Raw genomic sequence first — 14117 nt, forward strand, 5'->3', positions numbered from 1 at the left:
CACCATGTAGACCCTTGTGATTAGCAAAAGGATATAAGATATTCATTCCATACCTTAGGCCTTTATAAAAACAGTATGCCTCCAGAAAATACAATAATCTCCATTTGATCCATAAAATTTGATGGCAATATCATTATGAATCCATCCTAAACTGTAATTCTCTTTAATATATGCATGAATTACACATTCCAGTCACAGAACACATGGTTGAAAGATGCTTAGCCAAGCGGATATTGGAAAATACAGCTATTTAACTTATGAGAGCGTTGCTAGAAAAATATGTTTAAATCTACCCAAGATCTTTTCGTATATATGCGGAAAAAAATCATAAAAAAAAATTACCTTTAAATGTTGTAGAGCACATTAAAAACTAACTTTCTAAGGGGAAAATATGGCCTCTTTGTAAGGGGAAATATTACCAATTACACAGGCATAAGCCCTGAAGTTTCTTATCCTCCAACTCTATTTTTCACATAAACATTAAGTACGCTTTAATATACAACTCTGAACAAGTCATTCTTGTAACCAAAACAACAGCATGAGCCAAAAATGCCTTTCTCAAGCCTTTTATTTGTTAAAACAAAGCTGAAACACCTTAGTCTAACATTAAAATTCAGGAAAATCTGACCTCCAGCTACTTCAGGGCCTACCATGGCCACACCGTATTTCAATTGTTTAGTACAACAAATTCAAAATTACAAGACACCAAGAGACTGACATGTTTCACTCTCTATTTATGCTTTCCTCAATTTAGTATACAATAATGCCCGGATTTCTCCAGTACTTTTCCTACCTGCTACCTGAAGTTGGAGTTCTGCAGCTGTATGAAATTAGGCCCAGAGCAACAGCTATTTTCTCTGCAATCAGGAAATCGTCCAGGGCTGCCCTTGCTTTGTAAACCAGCCTCTGTGAACCTGGCAAAGTATGAAAGAAGGTGTTCTCATCTTTTCATTATTTTGCTAATGGCAGAGAAAATATTCCCATGATGGCATCAACTCACAACTCTTACCATGAGCTTTTAGAAATGTAATTTTTAAACAGAATTTTTAAAGCCAGTGTAATTTTCAAACCAAGAAGTAATATCAATATGGAATTTACAAATGATGCTTGTTCTATAGTCTTTTTGTAGGTGTGCAATTTATCTTTGAGAAGAGGCACAAACATCTTTAAAAAAATCCTTGCGCAAAAACCACAGATAATACTCATGGCCTTTTAAATCCCATCTGCAACTCACAAGAAAAAAAAATCATTATACAGAGGGTCTCAGACTCCACGTGGGGATTATTCCTGAGGTTTCCATGGTATCAGCTAACTTTTCCCAAAGTTTTTCATGCTACAGTTGACCCTCGAACAACTTGGGTTTAAACTGCACAACTCCTGGGGTTAAACTGCATAAATTTAAACCACATGGTTTAAATCTCCGTGAATATGCAGATTTTCTTCCACCTCTGCCACCCTAGAGACAACAAGATCAGCCACTCCTCTTCCTCTTCAGCCTACTCAGCATGAAGTCAATGAGCAGGTGATCCACTTCCACTTACTGGATAGTAAAAGCATTTTCTCTTCTTTACGATGTTCACAATAGTATTTTCTGTTCTTTAGCTAACTTTAAGAATATGGTATATAATACATGTTACATATTAATGAGGTATTAATGGACTGTTTACATGATTGTTAAGGCTTCTGGTCAACAGTAGGCTATCAGTAGTTACATGTTGTGGGAGTCAAAAGTCATAGGAAAGTTTTTGACTCTGTGGGGATCAGCACACCATAGTCCTGTGTTGTGAAGGGTTAACTGTATTCCTCATAAGCTCCAGTCATTCTGACCTACTATATGCTTTTTAAACAGACTTAATAGCTTCCTAACTGCATTCCCTATGCTCACTTTACATTTTCTACCTAGATACTCTTCACTACTATGTCCAGCCAATGATATGCCCCTTTATTTAAGGTCCTCCTCAGTCTCTCTCACTTCATGATACTTTTCCTTGGTCCTTCCTACTAAAAGTGAACTCCCCCATCTTTGAATCCTCATTTTGTTCATATCCCCACCTTGAGCCACATAATATTCCTTTCACCAAAGAAGTTTAAATGCAGATTGCATACTCTTCATCAGATTATACTCACTGAAAGCAGAAATCTTGCATCATTGATCTTTGTCTAACCCATGCCAATATCTAATCAATAATTTTCAGTGAATGAATGAATAAATGTTAGACAACTATTCACCTTCTAAAAGGCTAATCTTATTGAACCCAATTTTATCATGAGTAGATCTCTTTGGTATAAAATAGAATAAAATTATACAATAAACTGTCGTAGTGACCTTAACATATTTTCAAAAACTGACTTGAGAAGCCTCTACTACCTGTAACATAATAAAAGAAATACAGGATTATTTCAACTGCTGCTCTGTCTTCCTTCCATGTATTCTATATTATGTATTTTTCTAGCTTTAACTACTATTAGGTTTAGGGTCTGTAATTTTTAGGTCTGCTGTGATTTCACTGTTGTATCTAAAATATGATATTACAACAATTAGATACCAAAAATATGCAGTTAGCTTTTTATTTTGATGATGCATGCTCGTAATGGTATTTCCAAAAGCAATGTACAAGCAAGGAACTAAGCCACCATATGGAAAATTTCTAATATTCCAAAATCAAGATATTGTTGTCATTATCTGTTCTCCCTTCTTCAAACCACTTCAGTATCTATGATTACTTTATTCATCTATTTGCTTGTTTACTGTCTCTTCAACAATATCCATCCAGCCACCGTACTGCCACTAGAACGTAAGCTCTATGAGAGCAGAGATTACTCCATGGGCTGAAAATTGTGTCTGGCATTATAAGAGCGACTGAATAAATCTTGAACTAGTGAATAGTATCATTGGCCAACACTTTTCTTGCTTAAAATTATATTTTTGTGGCCAGATTTGATGGCTCATCACTATTTCCAACACTTTGGGAGGCCGAGGTAGGAGGATTATTTGAACCCAGGAGTCCATCCTACAAGGCTCCCCTGGGTGAAGGTGGACGCTCTCCCATTCTCTCTCTCCCAGGAGTTTAAGACCAACCTGGGTAACACCATGAGACTCTGACTCTACAGAAAATGAAAAATTAGCTTGCTATAACGGCATGCGCCTATAGTCCCAGCCACTCAGGAAGCTGAGGTGGGAAGACCGTTTCAGCCCATGAGGTCGAGGCTGTAGTGAGTTGTGACTGCACCACTGTACTCAGACTGGACGAGACAGTGAGACCCATATTCCAAAAAAAAATTATATTTTCATGGCACCGACATTACTGTTAGCCTAAAGTCACACAATATAAATGTTTTTCCTTGAAACAAGCAATGCAGACTGTGAGAGGTCTCGGACAATGGCTTTTAGCTGAGGGAAGAGAAAGAGGAAACAGGAGCTAGTAGTATACACTGTATAGGTGATCCTGATGTAGAGAGCCTAGACTGTGGGAAGGATGCAGTGTGTGGCAACATGCAGGTTGTTTTCTTTTGTTTGTTTGTTTGTTTTGAGATTGAGTCGTGCTCTGTCACCCAGATCACGCAGGCTGGAGTGCACTGGCGAAATCTCAGCACGCTGCAACCTGTGCCTCCCAGGTTCAAGCAATTCTTGTGACTCAGCCTCCCAAGTAGCTTGGATTACAGGCATATGCCACCACGCCAGGCTAATTTTTGTATTTTTAGTAGAGACAGGGTTTTACCATGTTGGCCAGGCTGGTCTTGGACCCCTGACCTCAAATGATTCACCCGTCTCGGCCTCCCAAAGTGCCCGGCCAGCAACGTGCACCTCCTAAGGTGACTTTTTTTCATGGCAGAATCAGAATCTCAAACCAGAGTTCATGCTCTCAACAACTGAAGGCCCTCTCCTATACACTAAATCATCCCAGGCTTTTTGTCTGCCACTAGCAGCAAGCAATGCCAGCCTCAGCAATTGTCATTTTTACAGCCCAAGCCCATATGTGAAGTCCAGCACATGCAGACGCAAAGGCCTGGCCCTTGCATCAGAAAAGCTAAAGGCAAAAAGCACCCTGAGGCCCAGACACCCTGGCCAGATTAGCTCCAGCCAGGCCCTCCTGAGGGTTCCAGTCCTACATGGAGCCCTGGGGCAAGTATCTTACCTGCTTGGCATGGCCCCCTGGCCCACTTGTCAAAGCAAAGGGAGAAGAAGAGGGCAGAAGTCCATCCTACAAGGCTCCCCTGGGTGAAGGTGGACACTCTGCCATTCTCCCCTTCCTCGCAGTAATCAATCTTCTATAAAATTCATCTGGGGAGGTTGCCAATTTAGAGATATCAAAAACAGCTGGAGGTTAGCTCTTCGGACATGTTTACCAGGATTCCCTGGTATCGCACTGCCTTTAAGGGTTGGACACCCCTTAAACCTTTCCTTTGAGGCAGAGATAAAGAGGAACCAATTCTGTTTTCTGACTGGCTTCCCTGCAGTAAACATTTGCCTACATGAGAAGCAGTTAAGGGCAGGAGCTAAGAACATTTGTTTGGGAGCCAAGCTGCAGCTCAGGTGATTCTGATGAGACCCATAATTAGGAAACGTTGTGAGGGCTTTGGCATTTCTAAGCTCAATCAAACTATGTACCAAGCTTCCCTCCCCCTACCATGAATTTAAAGCATTACAAATAACAAGGTAACTTTGGGAGGAGGTTACAAGTTACAATAGAGGTAACGAAGGGAAGGTAAGCACAAATGCTTCAGAACTCCTAAACACCAGCTGCCTAACATGAGTTCTAGAAGAAGAAAAAAGATGCAAATTTTCCGGTTGTTTAAAAAACGTGATTAAGTACTTAACATAGATGGTGGTCAGTATCAAATTATTATAATATTTATATCCCATTGGATGAGGTTAATGACAATATTAAGAATTAGCAGAAATTACATTACTTACAACAATAAGACATTAATACAAAGGTTAGATGTGATTTTTTAAATGTGCAAGAAGTTACAGATTTTTTCAAAATTCTTTTCAGAGGTACGTGAGGAAAAGCAGTTGTAGATCACTGGACCATATGCAATGTTCATTTTCTCCCTGCAGGCTGAGCCAAAGAATCAGGGTTTTGAAAAGCCTGGAGGAAGGCAAGCCCAGTGGTGCATGCTAGTAAACGTCTAACCACCACTTCTGGAGGGTACAGGAAAGATGGTCAGGAAGCCCTAACGTGTAGCTTTTGCAGTGCTGTAATTATGACTGCCAAATCTGAATTCCAACCTCCAATGTTATGTCACAAAACAAAAAGGCACTCTGCACAAAACTGAGCAAAGACTCACAGTGAGGTCTAGCCACTTGATGCCAAACAGCTCCCATACACCCGAGTCTTAGTTTGATTTTTCTTTTGACTTTAGGATATGGGAAGTTCCATTACATTGAAAGAACTCAATAATACATAAACATATTATGCAGGTGAACAAAGTTTTTGTATAAAGCATTTAAGTTATTTAGAATTAATGTATACTGTAATACCACACAACCTTAACTGAGCCAACAAGAAAATAAATGACACAAATTCTTAGCTAGCCAAAGGAATGGTCAAAAATTCAAGAGTAAGTCAAAGGAGCTATCTGAAAGAAGAGCTAACTAGAAACAGGTACAGGGTTCATTACCTAGAGGGAGACAAGAGAAGGCAAAGGGAGCAATCACAAGAATTAGAAAAGGTAACTTTGGGAGGAGGTTACAAGTTCAGAGCAAGCCAGGGCCATTAAAAGAAAGGGCAAAGAGTTCTAGCTCTCCAAATAGTCTAGAAAGACATGCTTGTGTTAGAGCAGAGAGCAAAACAGACATTTGATAATTATACCAAACTCAAAAACTCTTAAAGAAGCAAAGCAGACAAAGGAGAAACACATGTTCTTTACACACTGTTTAATGAAGCAATAAAATAGTGAAAAACATTTTTCTCAAGAATGAATACATTAAACTGTCTCTCCCTAAGTATTTATTGGAAAATTCATTGATGTGGAAAAATTCCTATACTGTTAATACACAGTATGCAAAAGCATATTTTTATAGTTGCCTTTATTATGTCTCTCATCTGAATATCTTAGTCTTCTTAATTGATTATATTGAAAGTGTTAATGTAATATTATCAGTTTAAAAAAAAAACCTGACCTTCCTTCTTTGGCATCTCTTATGCCATAGTTATATTTCTGGTTATTCTATTTTCTATATGCAAAAGGCTGTCTACCTTTACTTCATCCTAGATGGACATTTCCAGCTTCACCTCAGATGCATCAATCTGTTTAGCCTTTTGTGACAACTCCAGCCACAGTTAGGGTCCTTTGTCCCACAGCTCCCTATGTGTGCCTCTATTATGTTCATAATGAAATACTACATTATAAAATTGGTGTTCACTAAATTCTGTTTCTTAACAGAACAAAAATATTTCTTGTTCTTTTTATTATCTCCATGGCCTACCAAAAAACCTGATATAAACTAGATATTCCATTATTACCTACTGAATGTTGGCCATACAGAAAAGTCTTAAAATCTTGTTACAATAAGACAATAAGCTCATATTGTACATTTTAATAAGCAAAAACACAGTAAATATTTTTATTTAAATTATACATACATGCAATAAAAGGCAGTCTGTTTGAAGGTATGAAATTCAATCATCAGCCTATTACGACATTATTTGAAAATGCTACTATACTACTGATGCATTTCATTGTTATTTATTTTAAATAAATATAAGCACTTTGAATATTTAGAAATGTAAGGATAGATTACCCATTTAGATTATTTCCAACACACTACTCATAATGAATCACCAAGTTATTGCAACAAAGACATATGTTTTAAAATATGACCTGAAAAAAATAAAAGGAGATCAAGACTTGGCTTTATGAAATCCCCCAATATGTACACACACATGTATACATTTCTATAAATGAAAATTGGATCAAAATAAATACACTGTTCTGTATTCTTAACATAGAATTCTATTGTGAATATTTCTTCAATCATAAATTCATGAAATGTCCTGAGAAGTTGCATAATGTTCAATATATAGAGCTGCTGTAAATTATTTACTGTTCTCTTACACTTGGACAATCTTCACAAATAAAAATATTCTTCAATGAACATTATAAATTTTGTATATCATTCCGCCAAGGCTAAAAATCCTTTTTTTACTGTTTTATCATTTTTCTAACATCTTGGGTATTGTTTTATTTTTGATACATTTGTTATATTTGTATATACTTGTGAGGTACATGTGAAATATTATTAAATGCATCAAATGTATAAGTATTCATTGAGGGTATTTAGGGAATCCATCAACCAAGTATTCATCATTTATATGTGATGAGAACATTTAAAGCCCTCTCCTTTAGTTATTTTGAAATATATGATACATTGTTTTCACCTATAGTCACCCTACTCAGCTATAAACCAGTGGAACTTATACCTTCTATCTAACTGTATGCTTATACCCATAATCAATCTCTTTTTACGAGTATCACACCTACAATACACCCTTTTCTGTCTGATATCTATCATTCTACTCTCTATCTCCATGAAATCAACATTTCTCACTCTCATACATGAATAAGAACATGTGATATTTGTCTTTCTGTGCCTTGCTTATTTCACTTAACATAATGACTTCCAGTTCCATCCATGTTGCTGCAAATAACATGATTTCATTTTTTTAATGGCCAAGTAGTATTCCATTGTGTATATATAACACATTTGTTTATCCATTCATTTATTGTTGGAAATTTATGTTGATGTTGCATCTTTGCTGTTGTGCGTAGTGCTGCAATAAACCTGGGAATGCAGGTATGTCGTTGACATGTTGATGTATTTTCCTTTGGATAAATACCTAGTAAAGGATTTCTGGATCATATGATGGTTCTATTTTTAGTTTAGTTTTTTTTTAAACCCTCCATACTGTTTGCCATAACAGCTTAACAGCTATACTAATTTATATTCTCATCAACAGTGTCCAAGAGTTCCCTTTTCTCTGTATCCTTGACAACATTTGTTATTTTCCTGACTTTTTCATACTAGCCATTCTAACTAGGGTAAGATGATATCTCATTGTGGTTTTAATTTACATTCCCCCGATGATTAGTGATGCTGAGCATTTTGTCATATACTTTTTTGGCCATTTGTATGTTTTCTTCTGAGAAATGTCTGTTCATGTCCACTGGCCAGTTTTTAATGGTATTATTTGTATATTTTTACTATTGTTTGAGTTCCCTGTATATTTTGGATATTTTCTCTCACTCAATAGGTTTTCTTTCCACTCGGTTGATTGTTTCTTTTACTGTGCAGAATCTGTTTAGTTTAACATTGTCTCATTTGTCAGCTTTTATTTTTGTTGCCTGTGCTTTTTGAGGTATTCGCTATAAAATCTGTGAGTAGACCAATGTCCTTCAGAATATTCCTTATGTTTTCTTCTAGTAGTTTAATAGTTTCAGGCATCATGTTTAAATCCTTAATACATCTTGAGTTGATTTTTGTATGTGGTGAAAGATAGGGGTTGACTTTCATTACTGTGCATATGTTTATACAGTTTTCCCAGCAGCATTTATTGAAAAGGGTGTTAAGTATTTTCTTCAGCCTTCAACATGGAAAGAAAAATACTTGCATTTCCATATTTTTCTGGCTGTTCTGAGTCATGGTATGAATATTATGGACAGTAAAAGGAATGATTTTCAACCATTAAATCACAAAAACTTAGGGTAATAGAATTCTGAGGGCATTATTTAGGTCCTTCTATGACTATATCTCATATCACACATAAAAATGTCATCAATAGGTAGACTTCCTAAAGAGACTGCAAAAAATAGTATCATTTAGTAAACAACAACAATGTAAATATCAGCCAGCCATGGTGTCTCCTGCCCATAATCTCAGCACTTTGGGAGGCCAAGATGAGTAGATCACCTGAAGTCAGGAGCTCGAGACCATCCTGGCCAATATGGTGAAACCCCGTCTCTAATAAAAATACAAAAATTAATCGGGTGCGGTGGCGCATGCCTGTGATCCCTGCTACAAGAGAGGCTGAGGCAGGAGAAGTTTCAGTGAGCCAAGATCGAGCCAGTGCACTCCAGCCTGGGTGACAGAGCATGACTCCATCTCAAAAAAGTAAAAGAAAAAAATGTAACAACAGAAGCACAATAACAATGTGAATATCAAAATGTAATAGTGTTTCAAATACACTTCAAATTTTAAATAACACTACTTAATGGCTAATAAATTGTAAAAATAAATTTGTAGATACCACATAAAAACATTTGCGTAACTATTACCAAGGCACTTTCAAAGCTACAGAGAAGAAACAAATATAATCCTTCCCTTTTAGAACTGGAAATCCATGTAATGATTAATTACTCTAAAATTAACCATTTGGGTTTATAACAGAAGGTAAGTACACTCCAATTTCTATACGATGCCAATGAATGTATTACTGATGTTCAAAATGAAGATGACTGCCATGAAATGAAAGAAGCATTGGGCTTAGAATGAGAATGCCACTACACAAAATAATTAAGATAAAAATGTTCAAATGTTTACATGTTCAAAGATTAGTGTGCTTGGGAATGTGTACCACAAAACAATTTGAAGTAAGATCACATTTTGCCAATATTGTTTAAAATATCAAAATATTATTAACAGAAGAAACCAAAAACAGTACATCTGTTCAAAATCCTACTAATTAAAAATCTCTAGTGATTAAAATCTCAATAAATACAGAAAATAACATTGATTGCATCTGTAACAACTTAAAATACTGTTATAAACATTGTCATATTGAAATTCACATCCCATCAAAAAATGACAAAATTATTTTAAGAAGTAAAAAATTTAAAAAGACTGAATCATTTACGAAAATACACATCTATTGTGTATCTATCCAAAATAAAAAAGTAAAAAGTAAAGAAGCTTAACAACTAATTTTATTTTCTAGTCATTAGTCCACCTTTGCCTATTATCCTACAGACCAAATAACAGATATCTCTACAAAGAGAACAGGAAGGTCTTATATTCTAAAGTTATGATGGGGATCTTTCACTACTGTCAGACAAGTAAATCTGCAATAATATGTAAATAAGTGTATTTGAGAGTAGAGAATATTCAATAGCAGACTTTTTTTACATCAAGTGCAACTATTCAACTAAGTAGAAGTTGCATTTTTAAAATAATGGCATTGAAATAGACCCAAACTCTGTCAACCAAATCTATGACTGTGCATAATAGTATTGATCTATAACTCTGCTCTCTTATATTTACTACACGATTTTTTTACTTGGACAGACATTTCACACACTAAGATTTGTGGAGGTGGAAGCTTAATATACAATCTTCAAGTAGAATATGATCATCTGGACCACAAACTATTTATAATTTTTTAAAAGGCAAAGGAAGGGAGGGAACAGGAAAGGGTATTAATATTTTCTAGGTATCTTATATAATAGCCATAGGAATTGCAACACCTATTCTGAAAACTAAACTTACATATTTGCTTTAAACTTGAGATCCTTAACTCATCTGTAAGTAATAAATACATATTTGTTGACACCAAAATTAAGGTCCAGATCCTTACATAATTTAATTTAGTCATCTCAGCAATTCAATCAAGTTAGTATTACTACTTCTCTTTTACAGGTAACAAAATGAATTATTCCAGGACATTACATAATTCATCCAAAATCATACAGTTTGGTGGGTAGTGGAGTCAAATGCTGAGCCTCTTAGCTCCAAGTCTATGCTCCTTACGGTGCACCCTCCTACCTCCCCTACGGAAAAGTTGCACTTGGCAAGACTCTTCATTTAATGATGAATCATGGCCATAAGCGTTAAAAGGAAACTCTTTTCTGGTATCTAAAGCATTAAGATTCAGTAGTCAATCACATCACATCAAATCTAACAACTCCAGTTTTTCACTGAGGAAACCCTGGCTTCTGAGAGCAAGGCAGCAGATCCCAAGGTAATTTGCCTCTAAAAGGAAGTAGTCTATTACCTTGCCTTAAATAATGCAGCATTCAGTTATTACTTCCTGGCAGAGTGACAGTTTAAGCACAAGGCATTAAAAAACTGTTTTCTCCTGTTCTAGCTATCTCTTATTTATTGCCCCATACACTACGTGTCTGGAAGTGATGGATAAACATTTGAAGGGAAAGATGCATCATTCTAGATGTTCCGTGAAATTCAAGATGGATAAAAGTCAGCGTTTCAGGCTTATCTATTTTTAGCTTTCTCCCAATAATAAGGTGAAAACAAGCTTGAAGTGTTTTAGGAGAATCTTCTAGTAAAAACAAAACTTGGCTTTATCAGTTTCTGTATCAATTTTTAAAGAATAGTTTCAATTCCACTTTTTAAGAAATCACTGTATTTTTAGATTTTGGAAAAAACATGAATGTATCTGATACAATCAAATTATCTTTTTGAACACAAGATTTCATGACTGTTTTATTTTATCTCTGGATTATGTTTTCACATGTCAAATGCCAAAAAGTAAGGCCACCAAATACTGGTAGTATCATCAACTCAGTCCCATGCTATTTCTCTGATCACAGAGTAAAATTAAAAATTTCATATCAAAAATCTCTCTTAAAACCAAGATTATTTACCATAATAAATATTCATTAAGCACATACCATACTTTGAGCCAGCAATTGCCCTGATAATTTTTTACAAGTGTCAGCATTAAATATTATTGTTCCTCCTCCTGAAATCTATTGCCTATCCTTACTTCCTTTAGGTATTCACCCAAAACAAACCCTCAATAAAGATTTTCCTTATCAATATACTTAAAATAACAACCCACATTCTAGCATTTTATCTTGTACTTCCTTCTATTTTTGCTTTTCTAGCATTTATCACCATTATGCATAGTATATATTTTATGAATGTATTTGTTTATTGCCTATGTACCAGAATTTGAATGTAATCACCGTGAAGCCATGAATATTTTAATTATTTGCTTATTCCTGATTTATAACTGTTTTCTTTGGTGCTGTAGCCTCAAAGCCTGAATAGAACATGGCCAATAGTTAGAATCCAAAAATATTAGTTTATTGAATGTGTTTAGTGACTGTAAACAATCCTTTAAGATAGTATTAACCCATTTCCTTGAAGAAACTAAGGCTGAAAAGTCAGAAAGCACATAACTACTCAAGCAGGTTTGTGGATTCCCAAGGTCAAGCCTGTATTCACTACACCGCTTCTCAATAAAGGACTCACCCTAACCAAAGTTTGTCTATTTTGTTCTACAGATTCATATCTTGAATAAATTATGAACATGTCTAGAAGTTACAGAAAGGGAATATATCTTTTAAATACCCTTCATAACTGATCCTCTTTCAGAAGGTCATTCACTTTGAATGAGCATGTAGCTCTGGAAGGGACACAAATGGTGTGGTAAGAGAAACCAGAGATCAGCTCAAACCATCTGTATCAACCCTGGAAATCGATGTGTTGACAGATGTCACAGCCAGTTTTCTCTCATATCCAGTAAACTGAATGTCATGAAACATTTGCTGAGACAAGAAAATAAGTTATACATAATATTTAAGCTTATGTAAGGACTTTATTTGAAAGAAAAATAGTGAAAAATTACAGACATTGGAGCCTTCACACCCCATACAACAAAAACTTAATGGTGTACATAGCCACTCTGCAACAGGTATTTGTCTTGTTTATATTTGTCTGTATTTCTTGTCTTGCCCATTTGGAAAATAAAATCAAACAATTCCATTTTCCATTATACCAACACATATACACACTTTTATTATTTTCCTGCTTTTAAACAATAATGACAGCCACAAGCAAAGATTAGTCAACATTTCCGGAACATATTTTGTTATTGCTGGAACAGAAGAGATGATTAAGTTACGAAAACACCAAATTCAACAAAAGTATCTTAGTTACAGGGAATGGCGAAAGAATCAATAATCATCCAACAGATCCTACCTTTCCTAGCCACTGTTTTCTTCCCACCACTCCTAAAGACTAGAATGAGAAGATTAGGATAATGCTGATGAAGACTTTGAGACTGGAGCATTATAGTTAATATATTTAAGTAACTTTTTAGAAAGATTGCCTGCTTTGCATATACTGTAAATGCTTTCTTTACTCTTTATGATCTATGGAATAAATCAGAAGCAAGATTTGACCAGATACAGTAAATAATATGTAACCAGGAGAAACAGAACTGACCACTACAGGGTAATAATAACATGTGAAGAATCTATAGGAAGTAAAAATTGTTACTTCCTAGATTTTATTAGTTACACAAAAGAATATCATTCCATGACAGTTTCTTTTGGAGTGATGAGTGTAAGGTAGGGTAAAATATAGACCCCAAATCCCTTCTGAAAGTGAGAGAAGGTAGAATGAACTGATTCTTTGCCCAGGGTAACTGGAAATTATTTAACTGGCCCCTAAGAAGTTCTACTAGGAAGACTCTCATTTAGCTTTAGAAGCTGACGGATCCCACCTGAAGCCAAGGGAACAATACAATATATAATGTAATGACATGCTAGATACAGGCTACAGCTTTCAAAATCTAATGTAATTCACCTCCATTTTCCTATTTAACAATTTCCTTAGTAAACATAGACAAAGCTGTTAAAGTGATAAATACAATTATTTATAACCCTTTCCCACTCCCTCAACTGACCTCTTTACCAATAAATTCGGAATGAGTCAAAATCTTGGCAAGGGTAGTGGCTGAGAATAAAGAAAGACACCGCCTAAAAAAGTAACAGTTAACCATGAAACAAATGTTTGAACATTTTCTTCCACTCCTGTTTTTTTGAACAGGGAAAATATCAGAAGCCATATTAGCTTTTCAATGAGGTTTTAAAATTTATTTTCACATTATGTTATGAATCATGATAAAAATGTATTACCCAGATTTTCTGTAAAACAGGAGAAACAAAGTGCTCTTACATTCTCCAATCAAAGAGCCATTCTTTGCCCATTCTCAAAAAGGCAAAACACCTACTAAATATCTAAGCAGTGGCTTCAGAGAAAGTCACAAAATGATAAATAATGAAAATCATGCTTTAATGGTATTATTAAATAATATTGTATTTTAAACAACAAAATGAAAAATTACAAGATTTGTGTTTCAGAAATATGT

The 14117-nt window shown here is 35.3% G+C and overlaps 1 protein-coding gene across 10 annotated transcripts in view; it reads right to left on the reverse strand.

The window, feature by feature from the left end:
• NAALADL2 (N-acetylated alpha-linked acidic dipeptidase like 2) overlaps nucleotides 1-14117 on the reverse strand; it is a 1449120-nt gene that overhangs the window by 1210949 nt on the left and 224054 nt on the right. For 8 of the 10 annotated variants that reach the window (XM_054246903.2, XM_054246907.2, XM_054246900.2 and 5 more), the window contains one exon: nucleotides 794-914. The exons of the other annotated variants lie outside the window; for them this stretch is intronic. The gene's annotated coding sequence lies outside the window, so the exon portion shown is untranslated. The remainder of the gene's footprint in view (nucleotides 1-793; nucleotides 915-14117) is intronic. 10 annotated transcript variants of the gene reach the window in all.

The sequence above is a fragment of the Callithrix jacchus genome, chromosome 17, assembly GCF_049354715.1.
Source record: "Callithrix jacchus isolate 240 chromosome 17, calJac240_pri, whole genome shotgun sequence".
In the NCBI taxonomy this organism is placed as follows: Eukaryota; Metazoa; Chordata; class Mammalia; order Primates; family Cebidae; genus Callithrix; species Callithrix jacchus.